Below are 21,555 nucleotides of genomic sequence, written 5' to 3'. Positions count from 1 at the left end.
CTCTGCAAGAACAGCCAATGCTCTTAATCATTAAGCTCTCTCTCCAGCTCCCTAAAGTAGGATCTTAACTCCGCTCAGTAGGAGTAACAGGGATACAATGTAGCAATTTAAATAAAGAATGTCTAGCAACTTATTAAAGTTTGCTGAGTGCCGGATACCATATGGGTGTTTCCCATCCAGCATTTTAACAGTGCTGCTGCGTTATGGGAAATGAGAGTTAACCTTCCCAAGGTCGTACAGCAAACCAGAGGCCAAAGGGAAGCCAACATCATGTTTTTCCTTCCTGTCAGCCATGCCTCACTGCACTAATTAACATTAGTGTCATGCTTTTCTATTTAAAAACGAGTCTCAAGTCACAGAAGACTTTTGACCCTCCTGTGGCATTTGAAAGATGGATGCCGAAATAAAGCTGGGGGAAGCTGCTTGGTCCCAGCCAAGCCAGCCTGGTCTTGTTCCTTAGAAAACAGTCATGTGATCCTGATAGCAGCGTCTGTCATTCTGTCTTCAGCACTGAAAAAGCAAGATTCAGAGTGCAGTATGATGTCCCTCGGGCCTTACCACAAGCCACTGGCAACATCAACAGGGCTGTTTTGTCTAACCCCAAAGACATACTTTGGTTGTTGTGCTGGACCTTGACCCCAGGATCTTTTCCATGGTAGGCAAGCACCCTACTACTGACCTACACCCTACACCCTTATTTTCTTTCTTCCTTTCTTTCTTCCTTTCTTTCTCTCTCTCTCTTTCTCTCTCTCTCTCTTTCTTTCTTTCTTTCTTTCTTTCTTTCTTTCTTTCTTTCTTTCTTTCTTCTTCAAGACAAAGTTTTTTCTGTGTAGTCCTGGCTGTTCTGGAACTCTGTAGACCAGGCTAGCCTTGAACTCAAAGGTATGCCGGCCTCTGCCTCTCAAGTGCTGGGACTAAAGGCATACGCTACTACCACCTGTGTTTCGTTTGTTTGTTTTTACTTTTTGTTTTGATTTTTTGTTTTTGTTTTCACTACTTAGACCAGGCTGGCCTTGAATTACCCATAAGATCCACCTACCTCTTAAGTACCGGGACTAAAGGTGTGTGGCACGATGCTCTGGTGGGCTTCTTCTTTTTTATTTATTCATTTATTCTTTTTTCTTTCTCTTTTTTATTTTTTTTAAAGATTTATTTATTATATATAAGTACACTGTAGCTGTCTTCAGACACACCAGAAGAGGGCAACAGATCTCATTCCAGATGGTTGTGAACTACCATGTGGTTGCTGGGATTTGAACTCAGGACCTCTGGAAGAGCAGTCAGTGCTCTTAACCTCTGAGCCATCTCGCCAGCCCTCTTTCTCTTTTTTAAATTTATTGTCTTAGTTAGGGTTTCAATTGCTATGAAGTGATACCATGAGCAAGGCACCTCTTATAAGGACAACATTTAATTGGGGCTGGCTTATAGGTTCTGAGGTTCAGTCCATGATCATCAAGGCAGGAAGCATGGCAGCATCCAGGCAGGAAAAGTGCTGGAGAAGCTGAGAGTTCTAAATCTTGATCTGAAGGAAGCCAAGAACAGACTTCTTCCAGGCATCTAGGAGGAGGGGCTCAACCACTCTCATAGTCACACACTTCCTTCAACAAGGCCATATCTACTCCAAAAGGCCATACATCCTAATAGTGCCACTCTCTGGGCCAAGCATATTCAAACCACCACAGGTATTCTTTCGTAATTTTACAGACACATTACACTTTGCTCATTGTCTGCCCTCTTCTCCTCTCCCCTCCCCTCTTATCCCTCCTGTTCAACCCTTCCTTCTCAACAAGTCTCTCTTACTGCCTGTCTTGTGTACTTCCCATTGGATTTAATTAGCGTTGCCTGGATGAGGTGGATGGTTTACTTGAGCAAGGGCAGTTCACATCTGCCTATACCACTGACGAATATGATCCCTCTCTCCCAGTAAACATTAACTGCCTATAATTCCTCAGGGTGGGGTGGGTCCTTACGAACTCCAACCCCATCCAGAATGGAATGTTTGTTGATGGGCCCAGTCTTGTGTGCTGATAGCCATTGAGAGCTGTATAACACGCGGGTGTAGCAGCTACTCGTCCAGAGATAACTTTCCTTTTTAGCTTAAATTCGTTCTATTTGTAATTGTGTGTATGTGCACATATCCAAGATAACATCTTTAAGAAAGTGACTCACTCCTTCTACCATCGTGAGGGTTCCAGAGATCGAACTTGGTCACTGGGTTTATCTAAAGCACCTTTCCCATGTCCACTCATACAGAATGACTTTATTAAGTAACAAGCACAATGGTTTGCAAAGGTGGAGCTCCCCAGCCTCTTCCATTTGGCCTGCCCAAGGCTCACGCACAGATTAGGAGAGCATTGTGTTACACCCCTTTCCAGCTTCCAAACTGAAGCCTGGACAAAGGTCACATAGTTAACCTGTAGATAGGACAGCATCTGAGCCAGGTCCACCCAAGAGAGCACACGGCAGGAAAGGGGAAGGGAGGGACAGTCAGGCATGCCCAAGGTCAGGCCACCGACTCCAACCTCCACCCTGCCTCTCTCTTGGTTCCAAGGGCCTCTCTCCAACCATCCGGGTGCCTCCTGCTCCGGGATCTCTCCGGCTCTGGTACGAATGTGCGGAAACCCGCCAGCTACCTCAGAGCGGAAACCTGGCGGACCTGTTAGGCCTTTGCAACCATTGGTGGCCGTAGAAACGGGATACTTTACATGCACGTTTCCTATTGGCTACTGGGGCGGAAGTAGGCGGGCCCTGCCAGCTACACCTGCCTAAGGGTGGAGCGAGGGCAGCTTCTGCGCAGACAAGGTGCGGGGGGAGAAGGCTGTGATTCTGGAGTCAGGAGTCAGGCAGGAACCGCCAGCACTGAACCCCAGCCGCTACTTGTGGGTGTGAACGGACTGGAACAAGACACAGCAATTGCTTAGTTACTTCTGGGAACTGGAGGATAGGCACAGAAGGCAGATTTTATTTTGAAATATTTTATGCCCCAATCTGAACCATGGGGCCTACCAAACCGTGTGTGTTTGTGTGTACATGTGTGTGTGTATGCACTTGATCTTACCCAAAAGGCCTAGAAAATCTTAAAGGAATAGCCATTTTCTAAGGATCCTCTCAGAAATGTTTTGTTTGTTTCATATTGTTTTGTTTCCAGACAAGGTCTCACTTCATATTCCTTGAGGGCCTGGATGAATGTTAGGTAGACCAGACTGAACTCAAACTTGCAGAGATCCTCCTGTCTTTGCCTCCCACATGTGGGGATTAAAAGTGTGCACCACCACACCTCTTATATTCCTATGCATGTATGTATGTATGTATGTATGTATGTATGTATGTACATATTATGTGGTATACGTACAATGTGAGTGTTGTGCATAGTCATGGAGAGGCCAGAGGAAGTCTTCTCTCACTGTCTACCTTATTACCTTGATGCCTGGTCACTCACTAACTCTGGAATTAGACTGATAGCCATCAAGCCATATTAATCCTCCTGCCTCAGTTTCTAGGAGTGCAGTAACCATGATCATGCTTGGCTTTTCACATGGGTACTGGAGATTTGAACCCAAGTCCTCATGTTTGAGCAGCAGTTGCTCTTCTCCCTTGGGCTTCCTTCCCAGACCCTCTCTGTGTTCTGCTCTGTGTTATTTCTTGAGTGGACATGTATGTAACACCCAGTGTCTGTCAGCCACTGCCCTCTGCACTAGGGCTCAGGCACAGAGCCGAGGCTGGAAGTCCCCCATCCTCTTGGAGTTTACAGTTTAATGAAGACAAAGTGGATATGCTGCCACACGGTGAGAGAACAGGAAGAGAAGGCAGGCCACAGCTGCAGGGAAGTCTTCCCCGGAAAGGGGTGATGACCTGTCACCCGGGTTAGGAGCTTAGAGGGGACATTCGAGTGGAGGTGGCATTTTATTTTAGGACTGTCTTGAATGATGTAATGGGAGTGGACAGTTGACACAAAAGTGCTCCTTGCTGGAGTCAGCAAGAGGAGTAGTCCCTGTGCCTCATCAGGGTTTAGAAAATGGATTTTGACTCACAAAGGGGAGTGGGGAGACAGATAGCCCAGGAGAGAGTAAGTTTGGGACCTTCTATTTCCCAGAGTGGCCAGCCTGGCCTCTACTTTGGTCACTGAGCTGAGCTGTAACCAGTAGTGCAGTATTTGGAAGCTATGCTGACTGAGATTTTACTTCTTTGGGAGGCAGCTTTGGACTTTAGGAAAGAGAATTCTCCCCCTTTTTTTCAAACATGTATTTATTTATTATATATAAATACACTGTCGCTGTCTTCACACACACCAGAGGAGGGCATCAGATCTCATTCCAGATGGTTGTGAGCCACCATGTGGTTGCTGGGATTTGAACTCAGGACCTCTGGAAGAGCAGTCAGTGCTCTCTTAACCACGGAGCCATCTCTCCAGCCCAGGAAAGAGAATTCTTGATCTGGCCTTTGTTGATGTGACCTTAGAACCTGCCCGGTTTGTTTAGTCTAAGTCTCCCCACAATAATTAGGTTAATAACAGCCAGTGCACCGGAGCCTGGTGAGAACTGTATATGCTATTCTGACACTTTAATAAGAGAATTGGATGTATGTCCATGTGTCTGTGTATGCCACACGTATGTAGGTGCCCACATTGCTGGAAGAGATCATCAGATCCCCTGGAACTGGAGCTACTGGTTATTGTGAGCTGCCTGACATGGCTGCTGAGAACTGAACTCGGATCCTGGGGAAGAGTAGCAAAAGCTCTTAACCACTCAACGGTCTCTTTAGCCTGCATCACATCACTACACTCTTAGCCACAAATGTGATGTCAGGGTAAGCTTTTCACATACCTATCTCACTCCCAAGGCATGCCTAAGCTGTCACACTTAGGGACTAACACAGGAACTGCTCACATGTCCCATAGAGGCACCTTACTTTGCAGTTATTTTTAGCCTTCGACTGGATACCTGATGTAGAACCTGTAGGTTTGAGAGGCCAGCTTATCATGGACGAGGGCTCAGAAAATGCCTGGCGTGTTCCACAATCCCCATAAATGTGCCTCTGAAGCCTTGGAAAGCCAATGGTGGGGAGACTGCTGACAGAGTTGGACTCTCCAGGCCTGGGAAGCACCTCAAATTAAATCAAGGGTATTTATGGAAGGGCTGTCTCTGGCTCTTGGGCTCACTCCAGGCAGTTTGATACTTTGGCCCTTGCTCACTGGGAGACACCCAGTCTGAGCCACCAAGCACCTCCCTCTCTTGCCCAACCGCCCTGCATGGTTTTGTCTCGTTTCCGTGGTTGAATGACTTCTCGTTTCCGTGGTTGAATGAGTTTGAGGGGCTTCTCTTGGGCAACTGTGGTGTTGTCGTCTCTGTCCCTCTTCCTCTCAGCCCCTCCCTCACGAGCCTCTGACCTCCAGAATCCTGCAAGTCACCCTCTGAGTTAGTCAAGATGACTATCAAGATAACATAGGCCCCTCAGGTTTTGTAAGTTGTGTTCTCACAAGTTTTCCTGGATAATCAAATGAAGCATGTAACTCGGTGAAGTTAGCCCACGGTTGTCATTTTTCGTCCCTTTCTTTCCTGCCACCTTCCTTGCAACAGAGGTCACGCTGGCCTTCAACTCTTGATTTGTACGCCCCCACCTCTCAAATGCTAGAATGAGAGGTACTCAGAACTAAACCTGGCTGGAACTCTTATCTGTTTATAAATGAAGAATGCTAAGGCCCAGAATAGTCAAGTAGTTAGCCTAAGGTCACACAGTAAGGAAATGGCTTTTCTTCCTTCCCTCCTTCCTTCCTTCCTTCCTTCCTTCCTTCCTTCCTTCCTTCCTCCCTTCCCCTCTCTCTCTCTCTCTCTCTCTTTCTTTCTTTCTTTCTTTTTTTCCTTCTTTCTTTCTAACCTAACACATGTAACAACCTCACCCTGGTGTGGTGGGTTTCTTTCTTAAAAAAAAAAAAAGTTCGTTTGTTTTGTTTGTTTTGAGACAAGGTTTTACAATGCAGCTTTGACTGATCCTGGAACTCACTATACAGATGAGGCTGGCCTCAAATTCACAGAGAGCTGCCGTGTGCGGTCAGAGATGACCCTAGTTCACCATCATGCCAGGCTGTATGCTCTGGGTTTTTACCTGTGTCATTTTAATGTCTCCCAGCTCGTAGGTAGTAGAGCTAAAATTCCTATCCAGGTGCTAGGTGACCAGGTCCAGGCTGCTCTGAACTGGCTTAAGTTATGTTCCCTGCACACTGCTCAGATCCTGTGAGCTCACCCATCCAACCACGTTTGGCTGCTGAGGCAGCATGGGATGCAGGCTTCCTAACACTGGAAGGGGCTTTATAGCATCCTGGCCATGTTCCCAGCAAACATGACTGTATACACAGCCCTTGGACACATGTAGAAAAGCAGGCTCCAGGGGAAGAGCCTGAGAGCCATTGGCACACCGAGTTCAACCATGTCCCGTAGTAGAGTCAAACTCACACCCTAGAGTATGGTGGCTCAGGGTGCTGTGCCTAAGGAGCCGTAGGCTGTGGGCGGAAGAAGTAGGCTGGGAGGTAGTTTTCACCTTCAAATACCTTTTGTGTGGGACCAAGCAGGGCACTGTCACTTCGTTTTTTCATTCTCTCAAATCATGGCATTATTGAGATACAATTCACGTGCCCTAAAGTTTCCTGTTTAGACTAGAATTTTATGGCTTTCAGGAGACTCTCAGAGCCCCCACAACTACCTCCATGATGTAATTCCTAAACATTTTCATTACCTTAAAGAAACTTCAGGGCCAGAAGGATGCCTTAGCAGGCAAAGGAGTTTGCAGCCAAGCTTGGCAGCATGACTTCCCTAGAACCAACATGGTGATAACCTTCAAGTGGTTCTCCAACCCTTACACGCCTTGGCATGAACACACATGCTCACACATGCACGCACACACATACATACTCACATGTAAGTAAATGCAATTAAAACCACTTAATTAAAAAAAGAAACTCCCTACCCATTAGCACTCACTGCCCATCCCCTTGTCTCAGACCTGTCAGCCACGATGGTTGTTCTGCATTGAGGGTGGTCTTGAACTCTGATCTTCCAGCTTCTACTTCCTAACTGTTCAGATGACAGACTGGCTTGATTGCTTTTTCTTTCCAGACTTTCGGGTATATAACCTTGCTTTATTCATCAGTTCAGGGACATTGGGTCTATGTAAGTAATGTCGCTATCATCAGTCATGTCTTGAAAACAAGTGTGACTCTAGGTCTCGAGGTACCACAGGTTTTTTTTCTCCTACTAACACAAGATACTGGGAAATGTAGGAAGAAAATAAATGTAAGGGTTGCAGAGACGGCTTAGCACTTAAGAGCACTGGTTGCTCCTCCAGGGGACCCGGATCCAATTCCCAGCACCTACATGGTAGCTCACACTCCTGTGTCACTCGTCCCAGAAGGTTCGAGACCCTCTTTTGACCTCCTGGGGCATGCACACGGTGCACAGACACATGTATAGGCAAAATACGCAGGCACATAAAATAAACAAGGGGATAAATAAATAGCTTTTTAAAAAGTCAGATGTGGTTTTAATCCCATACTGGCAGATCTGTGAGTTTGAGGTCAGTTTGGTCTACACAGTGAATTCCAGGGCAACCAGGCTACAGAGAGACCTTGTCTGAAACAGAAAAAGGAAATAAGGAAAAAAGTTTATTCCCTACAGTCCTTTAAGTTGGATAGCTTAAAAGCAAAGTGCCTGAATCTCTGGAGACCTTTTTGCTAGGTCACAATGTGGAGGAGCATATCAGGCAGAGAGAGCTGGGAAAACCAGAGTCCCTTTTCAAACAACACACTCTGGAGATAAGTCTTGCCCTCCTCCACAGGTTATGGGGGTCTGGTTTGTTTGTTTTTAGGACGGGGTCTTACTCTGTAGACGACGTTGGCTTTGAATTTACAGAGACTGCCTGCCTCTGCCTCCTGAGTGCTGGGATTAAAGGTGTCTGACACCACACCTGGCAGCACCTTTTCACTTCATACTGTAACCCGGGCTGGCCTCAGACTTGTGTCAATCCTCCTGCCTCTGTCACTCAAATGCTGAAATCACAGGTGTGCACCCTTTAAAGGTCCCCACCTTCTAATCTCATTGTGGTAACATAATTTCCACATGAGTTGGGAGAAGACATTCAAATGGTTTTTATTTATTTGTTTGCTTGCTTACTTGCTTTGCCCTACTGGAGATCCAGCCACTATTTTTTTAAAATTATTCTTTATGTGTGTGGATGTTTTGCCTGCACGTTTGTCTGTGCCTGGTTCCCCACAAAGGGCAGAGGAGGGCACTGGAATGGACAACAGTGTGAGCTGCTATGTGGGTGCTGGGAACCAAACTTGGCTCCTTCAGCAGAATAATGAGTACTCTTAACTACTGGATCATCTCACCAGCTTCTCATCTCCTCTTTAAATGTGTTCTTCCTTTTGTTGTTTTAAAGTGATTCTATTGCTCGAATGCACAAGACAAGCTTAAGCCGCGAGAGCAGTCCGTGGACGACTCATCTTCTGGTTGGGAGGATCCACTTCGCCTTGCAATAACAACCAATCAGTGAACTTGGCTCACTATCAGAACCAAGAGGAATTTAGCATCCTCATCCTTTCTGTTCCTCTCAAAATGCTGTGGACAAGACTGCTTTCTTCATTTCTTTTTTAAGCTTCACTGTGGAAACTGAGACTTCCGCCTAAGCTGTGCAGGGTGGGGTGGTATGCGGTGGCTGTGGGCTGAAGCACTTCTGCCCTGGAAAAGACTGGCCTGGAGGCTCCTCCCTCTTTGCTGTGTTCTTGTGAACCACTTAGTCTCTGAAAGCGCTCTCTCTCTCTCTCTCTCTCTCTCTCTCTCTCTCTCTCTTTCTTCTCCCTCTTTTCCTTCCTCCCTCCCTCCCTCTCTCCCTCCCTACTTCTCAGCCTCTCTTCTCCATCTTTCTTCTTTTGGGACTGAGAATGGTCCCAAGGCCTCACTCTTGCTAAGCACATGCTTTGCCAAGAAATCCCACTGAAGCTCTAATTTTCTCTTAGACCTGATATGGGATCTAAGGAGATCGCAGGACAGTTGGGTGCCTGTTTGAGCTCACTTGTCCATTTAAAAACTTACCCATTCCCAAAGGCTTGATTCTCAGTTCATTCACTCCTTCCTTCCTTCCTCCCTCCCTCCCTCTATCCCTCCCTCCCTTCTTCCCAATCTTCCTTCCTTCTGTCCTCTTTCCTAAGTACTGTGCATTGAACCTTGGATCTCTTACATGTTGAGCAAGTCTCTACCCCTGAGCCCAAACCTCTTTTTATTTTTTATTTTGAGTATGACTTCATTAAGTTGCCCAGGCTGGTCTTGAACTTTCCATTCTTCTTCCTCAGCCTCCTGAAGGCTCAGCCTTTCGTTCTTGTTTTCTTTTCTTTTTTCTTTCTTTCATTTTTGGTTTTTCAAGACAGGATTTCTCTGTGTCATCCTGACTGTCCTGGAACTCGATCTGTAGACGAGGTTGGCCTTGAACTCACAAAGATATGTGCCTCCCAAGCGCTGAGATTAAAATCATGGGCTACCACACCCAGCCCTCAGCCTCTGATTCTAAATTTGACACTTGCTTCTCAGTGAGGACCGATCTGGCCTCGGAGGGGAGGCACTGGAAGGTGATATTGAAGATACTGTGCCTCCCACATTCTATCATCTCCCTGCCCCCAGGACCTGGGTTGTAAACTTCACCCGAGTGTCCAGTTTTTCTGCTATAAAAAGGAGATTAGACACACCTCACGGGGCTATTAGGATCAAATGACTTTTGGAAAACATTCAGTCAGTGACTTGCACTGTCATTAAAACAGTACAATGCACCCATCCCGCCACTCCAGACGGAGTTAATGCAATGGCAGGTCAGGGCTGCCAGGTTCTGAGGAGCAGACACAGAAGAGGTCATGAGCTACTGTCAGAGCCACTGTAATAGAGGCATGTTTAAGGCTCTCTGCAGGTAGAGAGGAAGGGTGTGGCAAGGTGGCTTAAGCAGAAGGAAGTGGTGAGGGAAGGGTTGGGTGGCAGTGTGGCAGGTGGCCCTTTCTCTGCAGGGTAGATGAGAGGCCCAGGGACTTCTGGAGTGGGAGGAGCCTCCTCCTGGTGGCTTTTACTTTCACCAATGCTGATGCCTGATGAGTGGCCTGTCTCTACCGAGGGGGAATGGACTGGCCTTTGACTTATAGATCCAGATCAGGAGCCAGCAAGAGGGCACAGAGGATATGGGAGCTTGCCACCAAGCCTGAGGACCTGGGCTTCATCCTTTGGAACCCACATGATGGAAGATGAGAACCTACTCCTGTAAAGTTGTCCTCTGACCTGGACACACACACACACACACACACACACACACACACACACACACACTCTCAACAATCAATCAACCACACTAGATGGGACATAAACTTGACTCCTTTCCTCTCAAGCACACACTCAAGTCTTTGGGAATCCAAGGCCTGGTGGATGAGGGCTAAGTGAACACTGCTGAGTGGGTTCAAGAGGGAAGAGAGAGACCTGGCTCAGACCTGGGGGCGGGGCAGAGTGATACAAAAGAAGGGGTTTAGCAGTCTTCCCCTGCCATTTAATTGCCTGGGATCCTGGGATCTTTGGCAAGTCTCAACGCTGTCAGGCAGGGCTCAGTTTACTCCCAAGAGGAGACGATAAGCACACCCCTCCTCAAACAGTAAACACCAAGATGGGGTGAGGCAGTGTGAAGACACTGTCACAGAGTCCCCAGCTGCACGCTTTCATTGCAACCTGCTTATGACTGCATTTTTGGAGCGGGTCAGCCAAATGTGGACTCTCCGTGCACGGAGACACACACCGTTCAGCAACAGGAAAGAGTGAAATACCGACAGATGCTCCGACGAAACCGTGTTCCTGAAACACTAAGCTAAATAAAAGCAGCCAGACACAAAAGCCCACACGCTGTGATGCCACTTCTGTGGAATGTTCTCAGGAAGCCAATCCATCCAGAAAGTTGATTAATGGTTGTCAACTTCCAGACAGGGGTAGGGGTGGGGTGGAGAAGGTTGGGGAAAATGGGGAGAGACAGCTGATGAACATGGGGTTTCTTGTGGGGTTGGGGAAGGACCGCACAATCTTAGACACCGGCAACAACAACCTACGGACTCGAGCTCTTCGCATGAAATCTGCGGAATGGGAGTTACAGCCCAGTAAATGTACTTAGAGGAGCCAGCAGCATGTTTGGGAATCTGGTTCCCAGCACCCGGTGTGTGGGCCCAAACAAATGAAGAATTGTACTCTCCTGCCTGCCTTCAGTGTAGTGGGTTCATGTTGCACTCTTGCAATTTTTATTGGCTTATTTGTTTGTTCGTGCACCACACAGATACTCATTGAAGGTCTTTCGAGATTCCGAATTCCGTGTTGGGTCCCACGGATGCACACACACCGCCTGATGTGAGGTGTCTCAGCAGGAGGCAGGCGAGCTGGAGGGGCAGATAGTGGGGATTCCAGGGTGCTGTGAGGGAGAAGAGAAGGACTCCAGGCCAGGAGGGAGGATGCAGAGAGGTTCCTGGAGGGAGATCCATGGTCAGAGGCTCAGGGAGGTGGGGGTAAGGGCAGGGACATGGAGGCCAAGCTGGGCTCTAGGCAGTGTTGCCAAACAGGCACAGGAGCCATTGTGATAGAGATTGGGATCGTGCTTGTTGACTGAACGCTGGTGAGAGAATGCTAGAGAGTGGAGCGTCCCTCTTGGGGGAGGGGAGGCAGGCGTGGTCCTTGTGGCTGGTGCTGCTGAATGAATAGCAAATTGTGTGAAAGAATGCTGGACTCACGGCTTTAATTACCCCCTCTAGATATAGGAGGCCTTTGAAGGTTTGTTTCAGGCTGGCCTTAAACCTGTGATCCTCTTGCCTCAGCCTTAGGAGGGCAGACATATCTGCCTCAGAGCTAGGATCTCACACTTGTGCATGCCAGGCAAGTGACCCACCGCCGAGGAGTGTACACCACCTCTCTAGACATTTAATGTCCCCACAGTGGAATCTCCTCATCAAGCCCATAGACACCTTGATTAAACTCACTGCTTTCCGTTTGCTTTGTTTTGACACAGGGTCTTCTTGGTATCCCCGAATATCCTGGAACTTAATTTAGTTCAGGGTTAACCTCAAACTTGGAGCAGCTCTCCTGCCTCTGCCTTCCAAGTACTGGGATTACAGGTTTTGGTCACCAACCCTGGCTGCTTTTCAGACTTTGTCAGGATTCAGACCCAGTGAGCAAATTTGGATCCAGCGGATCAGGGTGCTTGCCAGTTCTTGCCCTAGGCTAATTTTCACTTACTGCTGGGTTTCAAATCTGGGGTTTTGCGGGGGCTCACTGCCTCTGTTGCTGCACTCAACCTCCCTGTCCTGGGACTTCCCACAATGCTTCTATCATCCAAGGACTTCACTTTCCACAGCAGGCTCTGGCCTTTTCTAAGCTCCGCTACTTTCTGAATGATACTCCCCACTCCGACGCTAAGCTGCCCGAGGTCCTGCCCAGGCTGCGTCTCCTCCCTCTTGTCCTTGTGTCAATGTGTCCTGCCTGGAATGAGCTTCCTTTGCCCTTCTTTCACCTGCATGCTCTCCCCAGCCCTGCTGAGCCTGTGCCGGAGGTCCAAGCATAGGACGTTAGAGGGCATGCTGTATACTGTTTCTGAATTCCAGTTCTTGCCCTGTGGCCTGGCTAAGCAAAAGTCCAGAGGCAGCACGAATACATTAGAGAATGACCTGTTGGAGGCAGTAAGGCAGGGGCCCACACATCCCTTGTCCTACCTGCGCTGGCTCCACTGTCAATGCTTGACATGTATAGCAAGCCACTGGACACCATCCTCAGAACAACCCGGTTTTGAAGGGAATGATATCAGCCCAATCCTAAGAATGAAAGATGAGGCACAGAACAATAGTTCAGTGTGGGCGGAGTCTGGATTCTACTTAGGCATCCCAAGACAGACACAGGACAGAGAAGTCCTGCCAGAGAGACACAAACATGTCATATGAAGCAGAAGGAACACTCTCCTTCTAGTGGGGCTTGGGGTATGGAAAGACAAGCAGGAGCTCAAGGGTCAGAATCCTCAGAGAGAGGATGAAGGCTGTGCTGTGGCAGTGGCTTGTTTATAGTGGCTGATGCATAGTGTGACCGGCAGCTTGGACAGAAGGCCACGTAGGAGAGACACGGCATTCCCAGAGGCTGGGGTCCTGTAACAACAGTGTAGGAGGCTGAGATTCACTGTAGATACCAAAAAGGCTCTACATGTGCACACAGACACACAGACAGACAGACAGACACACACACACACACACACACACACACACACCCTGAGAAAAAGAAGACACATGTACTATATATCTTTCTCCTCCCCCGTTCCTCTTCCTTGTGCTCTGTCACCATCCTTTAGTCCCCCCTTTTGGGCGGTATAGTCTCATTCATGTTTGGAATTAGAAAACTATCCTTCAAATTCCTAATCCGGGCTGGAGAGATGGCTCAGTGGTTAAAAGCACTGACTACTCTTCCAGAGGTCCGGAGTTCAATTCCCAGCAACCACATGGTGGCTCACAACCCTCTGTAATGGGATTTGGGATTTGATGCCCTCTTCTAGTGTGTCTGAAGACAGTTACAGTGTACTCAAATATATAAAATAAATAAATCTTAAAAAACAAAACAAAACAACAACAACAAAAATTCCTAATCCTCCTGCCTCCACCTCCCCAGTGCAGGGATTACCGGCATGCACCACATATCTGGCTGTAAGTACATGCATTTTTTTAAAAAAGAATTATTAGGGGTTGGGGATTTAGCTCAGTGGTAGAGTGCTTGCCTAGCAAGCGCAAGGCCCTGGGTTCGGTCCCCAGCTCCGAAAAAAAAAAAAGAAAAAAAAAAAAGAAAAGAAAAAAGAATTATTATATATGAGTATACTGTAGCTGTCTTCAGACACACCAGAAGAGGGCATCAGATCTCATTACAGATGGTTGTGAGCCACCATGTGGTTGCTGGGATTTGAACTCAAGTGCTCTTAACCACTGAGCCATCTCTCCAGCCCAAGTACATGCATTTTAAACTTAAGATTCTGCGTATCAGAAACAAACATATGGTAGCATGTTTCAGATCTTGGTCTGGCTTATTTCTCTTAACAGGATGATCTCCACTTCCACTCATTTTGCTGTGAACGGCATCATGGTATTTCATGCTTCTTAAAGGTTAAAAGTCCATTGTGGATACTCAGCACATTGGCTTTAGCTGTTTACCTGGTGGTGGGCACCCAGGCTAGATCCATAGTAAAATATGGATGTACAAGGGGCTCAGTGGCAAGTTGACCTAGATTCCTTCAGAATGTTTATTCCTTTTTTTCCAAACAGGATTTCTCCACGTAGCCTTGGCTATCCCAGAACTTGCTCTGTAGACGAGACTGGCTGTGACTTCGGTGATCCACCTGCCTCTGCCTCCGAAGACTGGGATTAAAAAGGCATGTGCCACCACGGGGGTCGGGGGGGAAGGCTGCTTGTAAAAAAAATTTTATTAATTATTTATATAAGTACACTGTAGCTGTCAGACACACCAGAAGAGGGCATCAGATCCCATTACAGATGGTTGTGAGCCACCATGTGGTTGCTGGGAATTGAACTCAGGACCTCTGGAAGAACTTCCAGTGCTCTTAACCACTGAGCCATTTCTCTAGCCCGCTTTCTTTCTCTCTCTCTCTCTCTCTCTCTCTCTCTCTCTCTTTCATTCTTTCTTTCTTTCTTTCTTGTGTATATGAGTACACTGTCGCTCTCTTCAGACACTCCAGAAGAGGGCACTGGGTCCCCTTACAGATGATTGTGAGCCACCATCTGATTGCTGGGAACCGAACTCAGGACCTCTGAAAGAGCAAACAGTGCTCTTAACCGCTGAGCCATTTCTCCAGCCCGTTGAGCCATCTTTCCAGCCCAGAGCTGCATATTACAATTTTTTAAAGTTGAGGAAAAAAAAGAAAGAAAGGAAGGAAGGAAGAAAGAAAAGATTGTTCGATAGTTGGAGGCCTGGGTGGAACATGGACTTGGCAGTTACCTCCAAGGCTGGCACAGTTGGAGGTGGCAGAGTAGGTTGGAAGTCCTGGAAATGAGGCACAGGTTGGTGAAAGAGAACTACTGGTCTGCGGACAGTGCATCGCTGTGCGCCTGCGCAGCTGGTTCCACGTGACTGGCCTGCAGTGTCCCACCCACCTACGTCACCAGGCTAGGGAGGAATCTGCAGGAAGAGTGTTCCTGCGGGTTTCTAGAACATCTTTAGAGGCAGGGACTGTTGATTTTCTCTCTTTTCATGTATATATAGTAAGCAAGTGTAGACCAATTTATCCACTTACTTTTTAAAACATTTATTATTTTCATTTTATGTGCATCGGTGTTTTTTGCCTGCAGCCAGGCCTGCATGAAGGTGTCAGATCTTGGAGTTCCAGACAGTTGCGAGTTGCTGCATGGGTGTTAGGATTTGAACTGGGGTCCTCAGGAAGACCAGTCACCGTCTTCTACTGCTGAGTCGTCTCTTCAGCCCCCATTACAATTATTATTTTTAAGTCAGGGTCTCATTATGTAGCCCAGGTTGGCCTCCAAACTCACTGTCTGCTGCAGCCTTTGGAGTGTTATGAGTGTTGGAATTAGGGACATGAAACACTGTGCCTGGTACCATTTTCTATGGAGTGACTTTTCTCTTACTACTTTTTTTGGGGGGGGGCTGTGGGTGGGGTCTAACTATATCACCTGGGCTGTCACGGAACTGGAGACCTATCTTACCTCAAAAATACTGAGCACTAGGATTTAAGGAATGAGCCACTAAACCTCTCTCTCTCTCTCTCTCTCTCTCTCTCTCTCTCTCTCTCTTCTTTCTCTCTCTCTTTTAAACATTGAAAAATTTATTTTGTGTGTATCAGAGAACAACCTGAGGTAGTAGGCACTCTCTTTTTGCCAGGGGAGTCCCAGGGACAGAATACAGATTTGGCAGCAGGCACCTTTACTTGTCGAGCCATCTCACTGTTCCCTTTTGATTGTTTTAAACGTCTGTGAACATTTCTGCGGCTTTGGGTTTTTTTTTTTTTTTTTTTTTTTTTGGAGCTGGGGACCGAACCCAGGGCCTTGCACTTCCTAGGCAAGTGCTCTACCACTGAGCTAAATCCCCAACCCTTGTGAACACTTCTGAACATCCTTTGATGGATCTAGCTAGTCCTCTTTGGTTGCATACATGCTTAAGAGTGGAACTGCTGACTCTTGAGGTGTATATCAAACTTTAGTAAATAAAGCCAAGGACAGGTCTGCTTTCTCTTTCTTTTTTGAGACCAGGATTCATGTAGCCTAGATTGGCCATAAACCCACTATGTAGCCAAGAGTAAGGTTGACATCCTGATCCTCCTGCTTCTACCCTCTGCAGTGCTGAAATTACAAGTGTGTGCCACCATTCCTGGCTTATGTGCTTTCCCAAAGTGTAGAAGCACATATTCCTGTAAGCAATTGATGGGGTCATCTCTTATCCATTGCTGATAATGTTGGCATTTTAACGTTAGCAACCACCAAAGGGTCTGTGTGTGTTGCTATGACATATATACGTGTGTGTGTGTGTGTGTGTGTGTGTGTGTATAATAGTATTTTATTTTGTGGGATATATATATATATAATATATATTATATATATATAATAGTATTTTATTTTGTGGGCTTTTGAGACTAGGTCCTGCTATGACAGATCCCCAAACTTGCAATGACTCTGGGTTTACAGGTATGAGCTGCCATGCTGGGTTCACTCATAGTTTTCACATTCATCTTCTGTGATAACAAATGGGGTGCTTCTCTTTTAACCTCCTGTGAAAGTCTGTCCTTTCTTTAGTAAATTGTGTGTGTGTTGGTGCTGATAGAGCCTGAGCTTGGCACATGGTGGATACGTGTTCTATTGCTGAATTACATCTCCAGTCTCTTGATGATTAGTTTTAAAAGTAATTATTGGCTTTATATATTTCACACCTTTGAACTGCGTGTCTGTGTAGTTCAGGCTAGTCTTGAACTCCTCCTCCTCCCTCAGCCTCTTGAGTTCTGGTGTACCACCCACAACCACAGGATTTTTCAGCCTCTTTTTTTTTTTTTTTTTGCAGTTGGATTTTTCTTATCAACCGGGAAGCAGTCTTTAATGTAATGTGGATAGCGATCCTTGGTCATCTGGGCTGCAAAATCTCTTTCTTTCTTTATCTGTCTTGTGACTTTAGAATGAAGTTTTCCCTGAAGTTCATTTGGGAAGGCTCATTTTGACTGTATTAGCAAGAACATTCCAGCAGTTAAGAGCAATGACGAGAAATTTGCATTGACTTGACGTGCTGCAGGATCGACCACACAGATCAATGGACACAACTCAGAAACGGACAATTAGGGCAGAAAATAATGCGTGGACAGACTCCTGATGGATTAAAGGCAAAGTACATTTTTTTAAATGAAAAAAGAAAACTTCTCATGGTAACTAAAATAAAACAAATGAAATCTACCCTTAAAATAATTTAGTGACAAACATCTGAGATGTGTGCGAGTTAATTACTCTAAGTGTGGCTTAGACAGCATTCCAGGCAGAGGGACCCGCCAGAGCAAAGGTTCAGAGGCTGGAGGACAGCCCCGAGCCGGCTCCAAAATCGAACTCAGGACGCCCACACGGAATGCAGGGTTGAAGCCATGCCCGCCCCCACAGTCATCATAATTATGTAAAATACCACTTTTCCCATATATGGTACTTAATATCTGTTCTCCTGTTAGGACAGGACGAAGGGAAAACACGGTTCGCGGGGCGGAGTGTCAGAGTCTCAGACCTTCCCAGCACGCTCCCTCCGGCCCTGGCGCGACCCAAGCTGCGACCGGAGCCGGGACCTGGAGCCAAGCGCGCCGGAGCCGCCAGCTCTTGATTGGATATAGTCCGCGTCAATCCTGGTCCTGTAACCTGGCTGTCCGTTGGGTCCGCCCCACAAGGCGTGGCTCCCGCCTAGGAAGCGCGGGTGGAAGGTGGGGTGGGCGGAGGTGGGGACAGATGAATCCCAGCCCTCTACTTCCTTTCCTTGTCTATTTATAGGCCGAAAACCTGTCAGTTTAGGCCAGACCCCTATTGGATTGGGCAATGTGGGAAGAGGCGGGCGCCTGGAAGCTCCACCCCCGAGCCGGCGGCGGGCTGTAGACCTGCCCTCCTCTGGAAGGGCGGGGCAGGGCGGGCGGCGAGCACCAGAGCTGGGTGCGGTGAGGCGCGCAGATCACCGCGGTTCCTGGGCAGGGCACGGAAGGCTCAAGAACCTGATCTGCTGTAGCTCCAGTCTCGCGTTCGCCCCACCCCACCGCGCCGCCCGAGCGCTCGAGAAAGTCCACTCGGAAGAACCAGCGCCTGTTTCCCGGGCAGATCCAGGTTCAGGTGAGCGAGCTCTGCCGGTATGTCCCGCCCCGGAGCTGCCGAGCGCGCGCGCGCGGCGACCAGACTCTAGGCGTTTGGGGTCGGCGGCCCTGTGGTTCTCCGCCTCCGCGTGGCTGGTTTCGGCGCGGTCGGGTGCGACTCGACTTCGCATCCTCATCCGAGGGGTGATAGGCAGCGAGGCCTCGGGGTTAGGGAGCCAGGGGGACACAGTCCCCGTCCCTGCCGGACGCCTTCCCAGTCCGGGCACTGGGAGCTCGGCCTGCTCCTGTCGCCACTGTGTTCCCTCCTCCCTGACGGCCGGCTCGGGCAAACTTTTTAACCCCTTCGGGGACGCTGCAGTCTCTGAGCCCTGGGCTGAGCTCGCCAGATGAGGTCGTGGGCTCCGGGCAGCGGCTCCTTTGTAAGTTTGGCAAAGGGAGGTAACGGGCAGGCGGAGACCGCTTGGCAGCTGTCAGGGCGTCCTCCTGAGTCAGGATCGGTCGGTCCTGCTGCAGACATTGCGCCTGGCTGTGTTTCCGCCGTCCGCTGCGGACTTCCTCATTTGTCCGTCAGCCCTCGGGCCGGGAGGGGGCGGAGAGAGGTACTCTGGGTGCGTGGGAAAAGGGGACCCAGCTGCCGCGGGGCTCAGGGCGCCGGAAAGACCCCCCCCGTCTGACCTCATTCAACCTTGGATTTCTATTGCCCGAGGTCGAAAGGCCTGGGTCTGCCTGCAGCTGTCCCGCCGCCCAGGCAGGCGTGCACCTGATTCCACCGCACCTTGGGACGCCACGCCCGGGCCAGTCTCTGGGAGCTGGCCCTGACTTTAAGTCCAGGCCCGACAGCCGCTTCTTTTATGTTTGGTTAGAGGCGGAGTTTTGAAGACATCCCCCACTTCCTTGCGCTGGGGTCTTCACCCCATCCAGTTCTGGAGCCACGCCTAGGGCAGGAACTGCACCCAGCTCCTCCCGGTCCCCATCTCTCCCAGGCAACGGAGTCAGTACCCTCTAGGACTTGCTTGCGGGCTGTAGTGAAACTGAGGGCTGAGTGGGCCCGGGCGGGTGCCTGAGGCCCCACCCAGCGGTGTTAGGGAAAAGGTTCCTGGGAAGTTCCAGGTCTTAGAGACCGGGAGGCTGCCTCTGCTGGGCTGTGGAGAGGTCCACTGGTTTCTCAGTTCTCGGAGCGGTTTTCTGGATTAGCAAGCTTTCAAAGTAACTTGTGTGTTCCCTATGGCCGCACCTATATTAAAATTGAAACGATACAGATTAGCTTGGCCCCTGCTTAAGGATGACATGCAAATGCATTGAGTTCCATATTTTTAGCCAACGCAAACTGGCGTGTCTCAGCCATCTCTGGGCAAGTATCTCTAAGAGTGGCTCACTCTCAAGCAGGACTAGGAGGTCTCTGCCCCCCAAGGGACTTCCTCCTCTGCTGTATGCCAGCCTGCCTCAGGAACCCCACCTGGAACTCTCAAGCCACTAGGCAAGTCTGTAACCCGCCCCGGAGCCCCTCCCAAGCCTTGGACCAAGTGAAAATAAAGCTTTTTGAAAGAGCATAAAAAATAAAAAAATAAATAAAAAGGTAACTTGTTCACAGAAACATTGTAGCCATTTTTGACTCCACTGTCTAGAGTCCAGGCTGATAACTTCACCTGGAGGCCTACCTCCCTTTCTGTTAAAGAGCTAAACTGCTTGAAGGCCCGTTTAGACAATCACTCAATATCAGTCAATTAATATACAAGGTTGTTATGGGTGGGGGTGGGGGAAGGGCCTATAGATGTGTAATTGAGCAAATATTTAACCTGCTTCTGCCAGGGACTTGGCCAGGTGCTGTGTGTGGGGGTGGGGTGGGGTGGGTGAGAATTGAGTAAGACCTGGCCGCCCCTGCTCAGAGGCACTCAGGGGAGTGCTGAGACAAAACCAGTAGGTGACTGAAGTGGAGACGTCGGGAGCCCCAGAAAGGTGCTGTGAGGCATAGGATTACCCTGTGAGAGCCTGCTGTCCTCCTGAAGGGACTTGTGTCCTGGGGAAATCTGAAGGCATTAAAGAGCAGAGTGGTAGACTAAGACACAAAGACAGCTTGTGGTGTGTCCCAAACAAGCCACAGACAAAGGACTCAAGGAATTCCTAGGCTCAGGGGGCCACTGCTGTCCAGGGGAGGCAGGGCAACCACCATGAGGAAGAAAGACATTTTCAGGCTTGACAAACTGAGGCAAGCACGTGGTGAAGGAAAGTGGGGAGTCATTTAGTGGATAATTGGGGAGCAGTTAAAATAAAAGCATCGAGGGATTGCTTAGTGTAGTTTGAGAGCCACTGTGCTTGCTGTGTGGGTGACACCTCCAGATCTTAGCTCCTACACTCAGCAGGTCTTGGCGGGGGAGGTGGGCAGAACCAGGTTCCCCTCTAACTAGCACTGGCAAGTTGTGTTGGGGAGGCTTTTGCTAGCCCTGGGTGGGGAAGGGAAGCTGAGAGGTAGGAACTCTCAGTGGAGCTTAGTGGGGCTTCTGGTCTGAAGGGCAGGCAAGGGGAGAGGAGAGAAAGGACAGGGTCCTGGTTTTCTTGTTTTCTATCAATTTTGAACTTTTTAACCAAAGAGTTTGGAGACGAGGCAACTTCTCTTTTGTGGAAGGAAGGGTGCAAGTTAATCACAGCCTGCCTTTTGCCTGGTTTTGCTCTAGAAAAAAAACAAAACAAGGATCTCTTAGCTCTTTAAAGAAGAGGAGAAGCACACTAAGAAATGCAACATTGTCCCTAGCCTGGTAGGGAATTGCTAGAAATGGGGTTGGCTGGAGTTTCCCTCACTTCCTCTTCTCACTAATCCTTCAGTAAAGTGCTTAAGACAGCCCCTACCAGCTTGACATCTTTATTTCAAAAGGAGAGGAGGGCTTTAGCTGTTGTTTTCCTTCTCTTGGTGGGGGAAGGAGCTAAAGCCAGGAGGGAAAAAAAAATCCTTGCCTTGACAGCTTCCTCCAAGCATCATGTTCCAAAAATATTTAGAATAAGAAAGTCTGTGTGTTCTCTTAATTAAACAAACGTCCTAATTTACTGAGCACAAAACAGCATCTCTACCACAAGGGCAGGAAGTGCATTTTCCTTTCGTGCTGCCCTACAGAATCACTGCCTCTCTGCTTTAACCCCTGGTGCTCTGAGCCCCTGGGTCAGGTCCTCTGGTGACAGCAGAACAGTGCCCTGGCTCCT

The 21,555-nt window shown here is 48.5% G+C and overlaps 1 protein-coding gene, 1 long non-coding RNA gene and 1 other non-coding gene across 16 annotated transcripts in view; 2 read left to right on the top strand and 1 right to left on the bottom strand.

Moving 5' to 3' along the window:
- Positions 1–11,262: 11,262 nt before the first annotated feature.
- LOC102553569 (uncharacterized) lies at positions 11,263–16,575 on the bottom strand. Of its 14 annotated transcripts, none has more exons than XR_010053871.1 (5): positions 15,030–16,575; positions 14,228–14,480; positions 12,758–13,180; positions 12,029–12,088; positions 11,263–11,741 (listed from the first exon to the last, which is right to left on the bottom strand). It is a non-coding gene; the product is annotated as an uncharacterized LOC102553569 (long non-coding RNA). The 14 variants fall into 14 exon arrangements; XR_010053870.1 differs by having other exon boundaries at positions 11,263–11,520; XR_010053873.1 differs by having other exon boundaries at positions 11,263–11,738; positions 14,228–14,477.
- Positions 16,576–18,224: 1,649 nt separating this feature from the next.
- Myh9 (myosin, heavy chain 9) overlaps positions 18,225–21,555 on the top strand; it is an 80,673-nt gene continuing 77,342 nt past the window's right edge. The window contains exon 1 of the mRNA NM_001305877.2: positions 18,225–18,382. The gene's annotated coding sequence lies outside the window, so the exon portion shown is untranslated. The remainder of the gene's footprint in view (positions 18,383–21,555) is intronic.
- Positions 19,577–19,678, top strand: LOC120093913 (U6 spliceosomal RNA). The gene has a single exon (XR_005487630.1). It is a non-coding gene; the product is annotated as a U6 spliceosomal RNA (small nuclear RNA).

Source organism: Rattus norvegicus, chromosome 7 (assembly GCF_036323735.1).
Source record: "Rattus norvegicus strain BN/NHsdMcwi chromosome 7, GRCr8, whole genome shotgun sequence".
NCBI lineage: Eukaryota > Metazoa > Chordata > Mammalia > Rodentia > Muridae > Rattus > Rattus norvegicus.
Note: the sequence above shows the minus strand (reverse complement) of the source record. Positions and strands in the feature narration are given on the sequence as shown.